Here is a 13412-nt window from a genome sequence, read left to right as displayed (position 1 = left end):
TTATATATTAAGAATCCACAATATCTCTTTCATTTCTCTTTCTTGCTTTCATTCCCACTGTGGTATTCTTGGTTAGTCTTGGTCTTAGTCTTCTTCTGAACTTGGTTAGTTGCTTGCAAACATTCATTATCCAACTAGGTAACACAATCTCTTTCCCTCCTTTCACATACTGTGCCAGGATTCTAAACAGAAGACTGAAGCAAAATATATCCACACCAAAAAGAAGAAAGTGAACAAAATATGTGAGATTGCTTCTTGGCCTCTTGGCTGATCTCCGGTGTAGTATCTGTTCTTATCAATTTAATATTAAGACTAATTTGAGTCAAAATTAATTTATATAAATTGCACAAATTCTGGCTCTCATCACTTTTAAAATTCTCACTACACACATTCTGGAAGCATAACCTATCTTGGTTAAAATAAATATCTGACCACCTCTCTATATGTATATTTCTAAAAACAATGCCTATCAGTTTGGAAAATATTACCAAACTAGTCCTCAAGTTTTGAGACTGCAGCGAACCTGACTCAGAGACATAGCTTTGAAATGGAAAGAATTTCAAGTAAGAATTAATTTTCTAAAGAGTGACTGTTCTGTCAAAATAACACCAAGAATACAGCATGAAATTGTACAGGAAGTCACAAAGAACACTCAGAACATCATCTTGGGATCTGCAGGTTTCTCTTTTCTTGTTTATAAAGAGGCACAAATAATGAAGGAATCTGAAAGCTGTTCTAAGATGAAAGACACAATAAATGCAATTTCAGTGCTGGGAAAAATTATAAGCATAAAGAAGAGACTCAAAATAACCCTGTCTTGGATAGTATAAGAGAACATAGAGGGAAATTCTGACAGCTTTCAATGTTCTGTTATTAAACCCTACAACATTAGAGCTCCAATGGTCCTTGCAGTGTCTGTCTTCCTACTTCAGGGATGTATGAATAATTTATGGCAGGTGAGACAAAAGTGAAACTTTTGGGGATACTTCAGTGATATCTTGGAGAAATCAGTTACTGCATATGTCACAATAAGAGACTTGTATACAGAGTCAAGCATAGACATAGTACAGCAGTGTCATGACTGGGGAATACTTTGCTTTAACATCAGGATGAGTTGCCATCATCGAAAGAAGCGTGTGTTCTGCTTAGCATTGGAGAATTCTACAAAAGGATACCAAGCCATCTGCTCATCACGTGAAGCAAAAGTGTGTCAGGCAACAAGACAGTGATCCCAAGTGTACATGATAGCAGATGAAGAAGAAACAAGTTAATGTTTTGAAATAACATTGTCAATTGAGACCTAACTCCATGGAAATGTTGTAGCAACCTGAAATGAGCAATCCATGGTAGAAGACACTCAAATGTTATTGAGCTGAACCAATTGATCATAGAGTAATAGCCCAAAATTTGTATACAGATGTGAAAGAGTTACTGCCAATTGCAGGAGGCCCTTGGTTGAGATCAAGATGTCAAGATGAAATCCAATTCATGTTATTTGAGATACCAAAATTCAGAAATTGTTTTCCAGTAAATGAATTGTTTCTTTCATTTGCAGGCAAGCCAGGGTGTAACTGAGGATCCAACTGAATCTACAGTAGGGGATATAAACTGAGGTGCTGGTCTTAATTACCAGAGACAAGAAACTAGTATAAAAGGCCTTCTGTTTTATATAATTCTTAATCTTTGATTCAAACTATGCCATCTTATGTTCTCCGTAGGTTACCACAAACCAGAAAAAAGTGAAAACGAAAAAGAAGGGGCGATGGAGATGAATAATCTGGAAGCACAAACCAAAGAAAGATCTGTCCTTTATTTAGATATATTTTAATTAGTTATTTTGGAGTCCATGATTCTCTCTGAGCTTGGTTGTTTATTTACAGATGTTTCATAACCAGATTTGGTAACATCATCGGTGCTAGGGAGTGTAGGCTTTGCTCTCTGTTTATATACAGTAGTTGCAGTGGTGGGTTCCTCCTGGTTCGGCCCGGTTCGCGAGAGCCGGTAGCAGTGACAATATGACATCACTGAACCGGTTCTCTGTCTTCGGGAGCTGGGCCCTCCCACCTGCCCCTGCGTTATTCTGACCTTATATGTCTGCTTTTTTCGCCCAGCTGAGAGGTGTGGCAGAGCGGATTGCCGCACTTCAGCTGGGCAGATTCACAACGTGCTTGCGTGAAGAGGCAATCGCGCGTGAAGCATGCACACAAAGAGAACCGGTAGTAAAGCCGGTTAGAACCCACCCCTGAGTAGTTGTATATATAGTAGCTACAGTAAAGCTCCCTTTTTATGAGCCTTTAATCCATGGGTGTCAAACTCACGGTGTCATATTGCCATCATGTGATGTTTTGCAACATTTTTCCCATTCGCGGACCTGGAGTGGGCATGGCCTGCACATGACCCATCCAGCCTGCAGGCTGCCAGTTTGACACCCCTGCTTTAATCCTTTAATTTGGGGTAGAGTCAGGGCAACTGGATCGAGATGAGTGTTTACTGGCTGGATGCCCTTTCTGATACCACACAGAGGTCACAGCAGATTTTTTTTTTTCTTTGTACCTAGGAGAGAAACATTTCTCACTATCTAGGATTGAACTCTCAACCTTCCGAATGGAAGGCAAGTGTCTTCACCACTAGGCCACTTTTATACAATAGCTACAGTATACCCTGTTTAGCTAATTGGCCATTGCAATGTCTGTCCTAGAGGAAAAGAAGTGTCATGATCAAGGCTAAGAGAAAACAATGGGCTTGTAACTTCAAGGGCACGAGCAACATAAAGTCCTGTAGACAAATTATCAGAGGAAGGATAGAGATTTCCCAAGCTCCCAAGAGTGAAACCATGGGAAAATGGCAGATTTTAGGATAAAGTGTTTCATAAAACAATGGCTGAACATAACGGAATAAGGAAGAGGCTTCCCATCTCAGAATTCAGGCATTGAATTGGGAGACATTTGTTTTCTGCAAACTGAAGCTTCGGCTGATTGTTCAGCTATGCTATTTTTTTTTAACAACATAAATAAAATGCTAGAAACCTCTGGCCTGAATTTATCTGGATTTTGATCCTTAAACTGCCCTTGGATTAGCCCTGCATTTGTCCTCTCTGACCCAGTACATAGGTATGTATTATTTTTTTGCTGGTTGGCTTGCTTTGGTCATTGGTGATTTTTTTTTCTTTTTTTGACGTTGCTTTTTGTTCTACTCTTTGAAATGTTTATTGCTAGACATGGTCATAAAATGTGACAGCCTCATTTTTTTCCAGGGTGACACCAAAAGACTCATACACTTTCAGTTTTAGAACAGTCTGATACAAATTGACAAGCAACTAAGAATGTGACTCCTTTTATTGTGAATGTGGTTTCCAGTTAAGAAGTGTGTGAAGTGTTGTATTATTTAATCACTCTTTTTTCTCTTCCATTCAGCCATGTCTGATTCTCAGAGATGGTCTAGACAAGTCCCTATAGTACATTTTCTATTCCTGCTTTATTGATGCTGGAAAGAGACAATAAAATTCTTGTCTAACCTTCCAGCCTAATGTTGCCTGTTTTCTAAAATATGTCAGCAACAAGAGATTTAATTCCTATGTTTTTAACAGCAGTTTGCTTTGCAGAATTCAAAGTGTTAAGCTTCTGACAGTTTGGAGATTAGCTTTATGATCCGCTTCTATCTGATAAGCAACAACTTCAAAAGCCAAGATATAAAATGGAAAAATCAGCCAGGCAAATTATATGTAGGGAGGTGTTTTTAAATCATTTTTAAATATCAACTAGAAAACTCATGACCCTTTGGATCAGCCTTTTAGAGATATTTCTTTATCTCAACAGAGAAACAGAATGAACACAGGCAGGCAAAAAAGCAGTGGGAGTAGATGTAAAGTCCTGCCAATTTCTCTACTGATATTGCTTATGAAAAGCTGGCAAAGAACATCACAAAGCACAAAGCACATAACTCTCCTCCTCCTCCTCCTCCTCCTCCTCCTCCTCCTCCTCCTCCTCCTCCTCCTCCTTCTTCTTCCCGCCCCCATGGAACTACTATGACCTACATTGCCTAGGCAGATGTAGGTTTCCATAGAGTCCTTTATTGCTCTGTTAAATTCCACAACAGTCCTACCCATGGCCAGTAAGGCTCCACCCCACACTTCTCTGAAAGCAACCGCCCTCAAACCCACAAACAAAAGCCAGTAAACAACAAAACCAATTTGCAAAGGCAATGGAGATGCCCAAAGGGAAGGTGCCATTTCACGGGGCAAAGTCCAGAGTCAAAGTCCACAGGGCAAGTTCATGAGGCAAAAAGCAAGTTCTCAAGACAAAACTAAGGCACAGGCAGAAACACCAGTCAAGGCTGAGTTTTCCCAAAGCTGGGGGAGTGTAAACCAAAGCAAACAATCATTCCCAACAAAGATAATCTCCTCCAGCTTCTCCTTAAGTCAACCCATGCCAGGTGTTCCTTGTAAGGAGGGGAGGGGTGGCCTTTTCCAGAGAAGCCTCTCAGTGTCCAGCCCCAGCCCGGGGCTCACCATACCTGGAGAGGGGGAGGTGACAAATGAGGCAGCAACTCACTGAGACGTGACGAGCAAGGCAACGGTGGGCCCACCATTGATGATGCTGCCCAGCCGCAATGTTCTGAACGTGCGCCACCCAGCTGGCAGGTCCTGGTGGATTTCCACAGCGCCGCACAGCTAATTGTTGGTCGGCAGCCTCCGGCAGCCTCCGCAGGGCCCACGCACCACCCGCCAGACCATCCTGAATGCTGAGGCCACACCACACAGCTGCTCAATCAGTGGGTTCCAGCAGCCTCTGCAGCAGCCATGCGTTCCTTTACAAGGAACTTTTTGCCTGCTCGTTGTGTTCTGAGGGTCTTGCCTGTGTGTGGGAATTAAAGCAGAGTTTTGCCACATTTATGTTTGTGTACTGGCTCCTTTCTTTGATTCCCTACCAGGTCCGGCCTAGACCGTCTGAGACTCAGACCTTCTTTGAACTTGCCTCTGCTCTTCTTTCCATATCCTCGGACTCAGTGGGGGAGGTAGATGCTACCCATCAAAGGGGATCTGCTGCAGGGGTAGGTTCTACTTACCTTTACTACTGGTTCGCAGCAGGAGTATGCGCATGCTTCTGCAGGCGCAGATCAACAATTATGATATCCGGGTGAGTGGGTGGAGCCTCCTGCTGTTTTTACTACTGGTTCTAAAGAACAGGACAGAACCGGGAGCAACTCACCACTGATTTGCTGCCTCTCAACACCACTGCCTGCCTACAACCAATCCCTCCCCCATGTCTGTGAGGTCAGGCATCTCTCCATCCAATCGACCATCTCCCCCAATTCCTGAGGGGCCTGGGACAGCATCCTCCTCAGCCCCTGGCCTATCCAAACATTCCAAGGCAGACATACTATTTCTGTCGGACAGTCCCAGTTCCAACTCCTCCTCCAAAGCAGGATCTGATGGGGCCATAACAAGCACTGCCTGCCACTTTGCTGAGGGGAGTGCAAGGAAAATTGCACCCTCCTCTCCATATTGGAGAGTCTGCAAGGCCCCCTATAATCCAGGGACAAATAAGGCACTCGGGTCACAAATTAGCAGGCATCTGAGTCACTCATCACTCATTCTTCCCTTACCAGCTACCCATATCACATCACATGTCAGAAGCACCAAGATGCTTCCAGGTTGAAAGGATTAGCCAATGATATCATTGTTGCCTGGGAGACACCCAGTTGGGGATTCCTTTCATGTCCCTGGCAGGAGTGAAGGACAGAAGTTCACCCTGCCCCACAGCAGCACTCAGTTCCTGAATGTGGGCTTGCTAACCTCCAACTCAGCATCTTAACCATGTGAGCCATTGCGCTCTTATCTAATCCCTATGAAGAGATTTCAAATTTTAGCCTCAGTTCCAAAACAGCCAATCATTGTTTGCCTGTTGGGCCTTGCTACCAGTTGATTGGATGCAACAGTGGCAGCTGCAGCAGTGACAACTTCCATTTTCCAGCTGGCTTCCCCAATAAACAACAGATAGTATCAGAAATCTCTCTTCCTCCTCCTTGATTGACCAATGGAACTGCCTGTTGGGTGAAGGAAGAACAAAGAAATGACCCCTGGGGGGCAAAAAAGCAGTGCACGCAGGAGCAACTTTTGACTTCCTGCCATCTTCCCCATTAAATTTTCTTGTGGGAAGCTGGCAGGGATTGTTAGAAATCATTCCTTCTGCTTTTCAGCTGACCTGCCGAACTGTCTGCCAGTTTGCTGGGGGAAGAGGAACAAAGGGAGTCATAGGCCATAAGGAAAATTGTACCCATATTCCCCATCCTAGCATATCTCCAAGAAAAGAATAGAGCTCACCTATTGACCATAGGCGTTCCCCATTCAGTCCTATTTTACCAGCAATTTGGATGGTATATTCTGAATTTGGCAATTCAGAACTGTGTCGACATCCAGAATGAATACTTACTCCTAGGTGACAGTGATGATTTCCCTGCCTGAAGTTCTGTCCTTGCCCCTTTTTGGATTGCTTCATGAGCTATAGTCCCAGATATGCAGATGATTTGGGGCTTGGTTCTGTTTTATGAAGTGTTGAATTAAAGGTGTCCTCCTTGTAACTTTGTCCCATCCCATGGCCATCCTCAGATAATAAGTCAGAAAGGTTTGGGCTGCATGTTGCTTCTTCTTCTCTGTAGGCCTCAATTATAATCCAATTTCTTATGTTTTCTGTTTAAGGTAGTATTTTATCAGGAAGCAGGTGGAACATGACAGAAACTACTCCCAAGGACTCTTTGTGTTCTTTTGTGGATCTATATTACATATTAAAATAGGAGGTAGACTAGCAGATGGTTTTTCAAGAAAGGTCCTATTTTTCTGGGTAGTTGAGGTAACCAGTTATATTTAGCAGCTTTATATGTTATTGCTATTCATTCCCTCAGATTGTCTAGCCTTTTCATATTACCTACTTGTTCAGTAGCTGGCAAGGTACTGAAAAAATTAATCATGTTTGTCTCTAAGGGTACTTTAGCAGACTAACTTGCTGTAGGAGGTACAGACTGTTTACCCAGACTGTCTTTCCTTGAGGACAGTGGTGATAGAATGTCCTTGGACTTACCTACCTGTATGTTGCTGCAATTAAACTTTAAGGTTTAATATTGCCAAGATAAGTTTTTAATCAACTAATTTTCTCTGTGTTGAACACATAATAATGGAAAGATCTCATTTTTTTTTCAGAAAAAAACTTCATTTTAAACAACATGTTGGCAATAGTAGAATGTTTAAATGCTGGCAAGATTTATTTGGAGTCTTTCCTGAATGGAAGTCATTCTGCAAATCATTCTGTATTGCCTTTCACAGCATAGAAGGTAATTAAGGAAGAGAATGGTTGCATTTCTGGGGCCCCATTTTCCTCTATTCACTCTTTTATTTTGGATTTGTAGAGTGGTATGATTAACTGACAATTATGATTTCTTTGCCTTTCATCCAATACTTTCTGGGAGACCAATGCCTGCCTTGTACACTTCTCTGGATGTAGGTTTAGGTCTCTTAATTTATTCCTCACTCTCTTTTTAGTTTTAAAAATTAGGATCCACTACCTTTCCACCATTATTAACTGCTTTTGAGACACAGTTGTCACTGGATGTACTTGTTTTGACTGTGTCAGCAGATTTGGATGACTGTGTGTAAGCTTAACAGATATATCTTTTATTTATTTATTATTTTATTTTATTTATTTATTTCATCAAGCATGTATTTCATGACAGATACAAGTGTAAACATAATTATAAATACATGAAAAGGATACAAATAAAAGGGAACATTAGGACAGAGATGGTAAGCACCCTGGTGCGCTTATGCACGCCCCTTACAGACCTCTTAGGAATGGAGTGAGGTCAACAGTAGACAGTCTAAGTTTAAGTTTTGGTAATTTGGGGAAGAAACCACTGAGTCAGGTAGTGCATTCCAGGTGTTGACAACTCTGTTATGAAGTCATATTTTCCGCAGTCTAGTTTGGATCGGTTTACCATGAGTTTGTATCTATTGTGTGCTCTTGTATTGTTTTGGTTGAAGCTGAAGTATTCATTTTCTGGTAAGACATTGTAGCAGATGATTTTATGTACTATGCTTAGGTCAGACCGAAGACGGCAAAGTTCTAAGTTTTCTAAGCCCAAAATTTTGAGTCTGGTGGCATAAGGTATTTTGTTGCGAGCAGAGGAGTGGAGGACTCTTCTTGTGAAATATCTCTGGACTCGTTCGATTGTATTAATGTACAATATGCAGGGCGGGTTCCAGATAGATGAGCTGTATTCAAGAATTGGTCTGGCAAAAGTTTTGTATGCCCTAGTTTGCAGTTCAATATTACCGGAGAAGAAACTATGCAAGATTACGTTAACAACTCTTAATGCTTTTTTTAGCAATGCTTTTACAGTGAGCTCTGGCACTTAGATCATTTGAGATGAGTACTCCAAGGTCTTTGACAGAGTGAAGGTCATCTGTTAGAACACTTTTAGAGAGTGTCCCTTGTGTTGTTAGTTGCAGTTAGAAGCTCAAAAAGGTAGCATACTGTTTGTGCCATCAGTAGGCATTGTCTGGTTATAAAATCAGCAACATTTTCAATTTTAAAATCCTCATCTCCTTGTTGGTTAAACCTTGCAGCAGCTAGACAAACAGCTGTGTTCTGTGAGGGGAGAGCATATTCAGACATAAAAATGGAAACATCTAAAAGTTAGGAACTCTCTAACTCCACTTGTAGCTCTCATTCAAGGGGGTCATATCTATTAGAGCTGCTGTCCAGAAGGGGAATTTGGTTACTGATAGCAAGTAGCTCTTTGCCTTTTAGATAGCTGTCAACTTTGAGCTGTTGGTAGGTTTGAGTGAAATCTGGAAAACAGAATGTGAGCGCTACCTCTTCTTCCTTCTCCCTATAGTAAAAATACAGATGTTAAGTGCTTTGAGTTCACAACACTTTAAAATATATAGGAGAACAGCAATAAAAATGTACATAAAATGAAAACAGAAACAAAGGAAAAGAGCTGGCTCAAATAGCAGTAACTGTGAGAGGGATCTTGAAGTCCTAATGGACAATCACTTAAATAGAAATCGACAGTGGGATGCAGCTGCAAAAAAGCCAATGCAATCCTAGGCTGCATTAACAGAGGGATAGAATCAAGTTCACATGAAGGATTGGTATCAGTTTATAATAAGACCACACTTGGAATATTGCATCCAGTTTTGGTCTCCACAATATAAAAAAGATGTTGAGACATAGAAAGAATGCAGAGAAGAGCAACAAAGACAATCGGGGGCTGGAGGCTAAAACCTATGAAGAATAGTTGCAGGAACTGGGTATGTAGTCTAAGGAAAAGAAGGACCAGAGGTGACATGATAGCAGTGTTCCAATATTTGAGGGGCTGCCACAAAGAAGAGGGGTGAATTATTTTCCAAAGCACCAGGAGGCAAGACAAGAAACAATGGATAGAAATTAATCAAGGAGAGAACCAACCTAGAACTAAAGGAAAATTTCCTGACAATGAGAACAATAAACTAATGGAATGGTTTTCATTCAGAAATTGTGGTTGCTCCATCACCAGAGGTTTTAAGAAGAGATTGGATAGCCATTTGTCCAGACTTGTATAGGGTCTCCTGCTTGGGGAGGGGGGGGCGTTGGACTAGAAGTCCAAGGTTCCTTCCAACTCTGTTATTCTTTTTTTAAGCTAATTAAATAGCATAAATTTCTAAGCTAATTAAAAATTGAACATTGGCTTTAGAGGGAGCTCTTAACAATAGATATTACTTTGACACGATTGTTCCAGGCTTTCTAAAGCTGTAGTAAATATGAGCATCACTGGTGTTGGAAACAGATTATGATTTTGACCTTGATTGTGATAGCCTTGGTCTTTTGCTTTTCCAGGGTACTTTAGGAGATGAGGAGGAATACAGAGTGCCTTGAAGTTTCTGGATTCCTGTATTACCAGGAGTCTTTTCCACAGAGTCAATGATTTTGCTGCTCCTAGAGACCTGTGCATCAGTGTACAAAAAGGCTTTAGTTTTATGGCTCTTAGGTTAATGAATGTAGCACTGAAAATGGTTTGAATTAGATTGGTCTGGGTCATTTGCAGAACATTGACATAGAAAGGCAATAGAAGCAAAAACCAAACCAAAAAGGACATTTTTCTTTCTCTGGATAGTACTTCCAGTCTCTGCTCCATCCATTTTCTGAATGCTCCAAGTGGAAAAGATTGGGTTTTTTAAATCCCCGTTCTGTTAATACCATGGAAGATCAGTTCCAATCTCAACTTGAACTTCTGTTGATGTGGATTTTGCTCGTGGCTTTATTTTCTCTTTCAGCAACAGTGAGCTAAAAAGTTGAGACAAAAACATTAAAACAAACAAATGTGAGAACTTTGCTAAAAAAAAATACTTTAGGTAGAAAAGAACCTAAGTTTATGAGTGTATCAGTTTTGTCATGCTTATGCTCCCTTTACAGCATTTTCTATCCAATACCAAGTGTAAATATTCTGTCAGACATGACCAGAATTTATGTACATTGTCAAGTCACAAATGCATATGTTTGTTATTTTGTCATAGATCCTGATTTAGGACATGTCCAACTTTCACACTTACATAGTAGTCCTTGGGAAATCAACATAGATGAATAAGATCAATGCTAGAAGGGATTGAAATCAGTCCTTTAAACCCTTACATTGTTTTGATATTCTCTGATAAGGGTCACACACAATAGAATACACCTTGCAATCAGTGGTATCTGTTTGCATGCTTAGTTTGCCCCAATTGGTGTGCTAATTGGGGCAAACTATAACAACACACCACACCACACCAGAACAACTAGACACAAGAACAGTTTTTTCCTGAACGCCATCACTCTGCTAAACAAATAATTCCCTCAACACTGTCAAACTATTTATTAAATCTGCACTACTATTCATCTTCTCATCGTTCCCATCACCCATCTCCTCCCACTTATGACTGTAACCTTGTTACTGGTATCCTTATGATTTATATTGATATTGTTTCCTGATTGCTTATTTGTAATCTATGACTATCATTAAGTGTTGTACCTTATGATTATTGATGAACGTATCTTTTATTTTATGTACACTGAGAGCGTATGCACCAAGACAAATTCCTTGTGTGTCCAATCACACTTGGCCAATAAAAAATCTATTCTGTTCTGTTCTGTTCTGTTCTGTTCTGTCCTGTTCTGTGGCTTAAAACCCACTCTAAGCTTTAAACTATTCAATATTGCTGAGAACATGTTTAACTGCATTTATGCAAATAAGAAAATCAAATCATTTTCTCCTCTTCACTGAGTCTCAAGGATATTACGACATGAACAAGTTCTATAAGGGTATTATTGCTGCCTCTGAAATGATAATTCTTTATTGCTTTTGGCATGTAAATTTGTATAGTCACAATTTCTGGGTAATTTGTGGTCCATAATAACAAACCGGAATTACTTGGGATCTAATGCAGTCAACTCTTCCCTATGTTTCTCATATCCAGAGCAATGATAAACTAGATCAGGTATATGTAACATTAAGCCCTCTATATATGCCTAGAGTTATCGAGGCATATATATTGGGTAGCATACAAGTTTAATAAATAATACTATCAGTCATTATTGTTGTGATTCTCAAAAGCCTTAGAAAGTATAGAGTGTGGTAAGCAGCTGTGAGAGGTTGGGGCTAAATGATTTTAAATGTACCTTCCTATTAATTCGATTTTTTAGCAATTTTGCCTGCTCAAATACCTTGATGCTTGAACTGCAGCAGGTGAAATCTTATGACTTTCTAAACAACCAATTAGCCAGCACCATTTTAAGTAATGTGAGTATCTCATTATTGTCATTCCAATTAAATTTAAAAACTGGGGTATTACTGAGTCCCTTGAAGGCTGCCTGGTGAGCTGTATTTGATTTGATGATAAGAAGTTGGACAGATCTGACTTGTACTGTTCAAAGGTCTTGCAGACTCTCTAAAGCTACGGCTCTACTTTTTAAGCAAGGTTTCTTTTATCTTCTTTTGTCTGTCAGGCAGAAAAATAATTTTGAGTTATCCAGTGTTCCCACTTGGTTATGTTTTCTCTTCCTCAGGCAGGGGAATAACTAGACTTCTTTCTTTTTAAGAGAAAAAATTTCCAAATGTGGCAGCATAATACAAAGACTCCATTTGCATTCAGAAGGAAATTTTTCTTCTTTGTAAGGAAAACTGAGTCAGGTAACTCAGAGCAGCATTTGCTACCAAACATCATTAGATGTATATGAATCAGCCAAGATAGAAGGTAAGATAGAAATTTGAAGGTGAGACTAGATTCACACTAATTTGAAATTCAATTCTGTAAAAGATCCATCCATTGAGCTATAATGGAGAAAGTTTAAAATGCCTGCTGCTGCTTTAATTTTGGAATAAAATGAGATTAAAATTGAAGAAAAAGTACACCTCACGTAGGAAGACTCAGCCCAGACAATCTTCCACCATAATCAGGAGAAAAAGGTTCAAAAACATAAATTAGAATTAGGAAAGAACAGCACAGGAGAATTCTGTGTTGTGTTTTATCCAAATCTTTCTGTATACCGGGTACTATTTGAAACAGTATCAATAATTGTTTAGGAAGTAGTCAGGATCTTCAATCTTCCTGCAGAATTTTTTGTTTTTTCAAAACAATTTCTGGAAAAGTTGTATTACTTGCAGTATAAAGTTGCATGTCTTGCAGTATAAATTTTTCCAGTTCTCCAGATAGTAAGCATAGTCTTCAGCTTCTAACTTTTAACATGTTTTCCACTTGTTCCATATCTACTTTTCTTAATGTTTATGCTTGGTGCAGTTCTAGTTCTAAAATAGTGGATTTGGTGTTTTAATATATTGATCCCAAGTGAATCAGTGGTAGACATCACAATGCTTAAGATGTCTGGGGGAAAATCAACCCAACCACACCCTAAAGCAGGGGTGTCAAACCTTGACAACCTTAAGACTTGTGGTCTTCAACTTGTACTATTCCCTGGCAAGTATGGCTGACTGGGGAATTCAGGGAATTGAAGTCCACAGGTCTTAAATTTGCCAAGGTTGGACACCCCTGTCCTAAAACAAGGATAGCCCACTAAGCAAATGCCTCATTGTTGGATCTGTATCCTTCCATAGATGAAACAGCCTGAGGACAGCTTAAGGCTTTATAGTCTAGACATGGTATTTTCTCTAACATCCCACTTCCAAATTCCACCTGCAGGCAACATAAAGCACATTGATTTCCTCAGAGAAGCATTATGAAATGCCCTACTTTTTGCTGGCAGTCTTGAGTTCTAACGGATTCTGCTGGTTTTCTGTGGGAGAATCACCTTCACTATGATTCCTGAACTTTTCATCTGCTCCACAGTCCTCTTTTGATTGCAATGGAAACTAGGGATTCTGGGTTCTACAGCCAGTTTATGTTTGTT

General features: G+C 40.1%; 1 pseudogene; it reads left to right on the top strand.

The window, feature by feature from the left end:
- The first annotated feature begins 247 nt into the window (after nt 1-247).
- On the top strand, nt 248-369 carry LOC139317311 (U2 spliceosomal RNA; annotated as a pseudogene).
- The last annotated feature ends 13043 nt before the right edge of the window (nt 370-13412 follow it).

Source organism: Pituophis catenifer, unplaced genomic scaffold (genome assembly GCF_029215685.1).
Source record: "Pituophis catenifer annectens isolate HBS135680 unplaced genomic scaffold, rPitCat1.0.hap2 SCAF_4, whole genome shotgun sequence".
Classification (NCBI taxonomy): Eukaryota; Metazoa; Chordata; class Lepidosauria; order Squamata; family Colubridae; genus Pituophis; species Pituophis catenifer.
The sequence above is the reverse complement of the archived record's forward strand: the minus strand, read 5'-3'. Positions and strand labels throughout refer to the sequence as shown.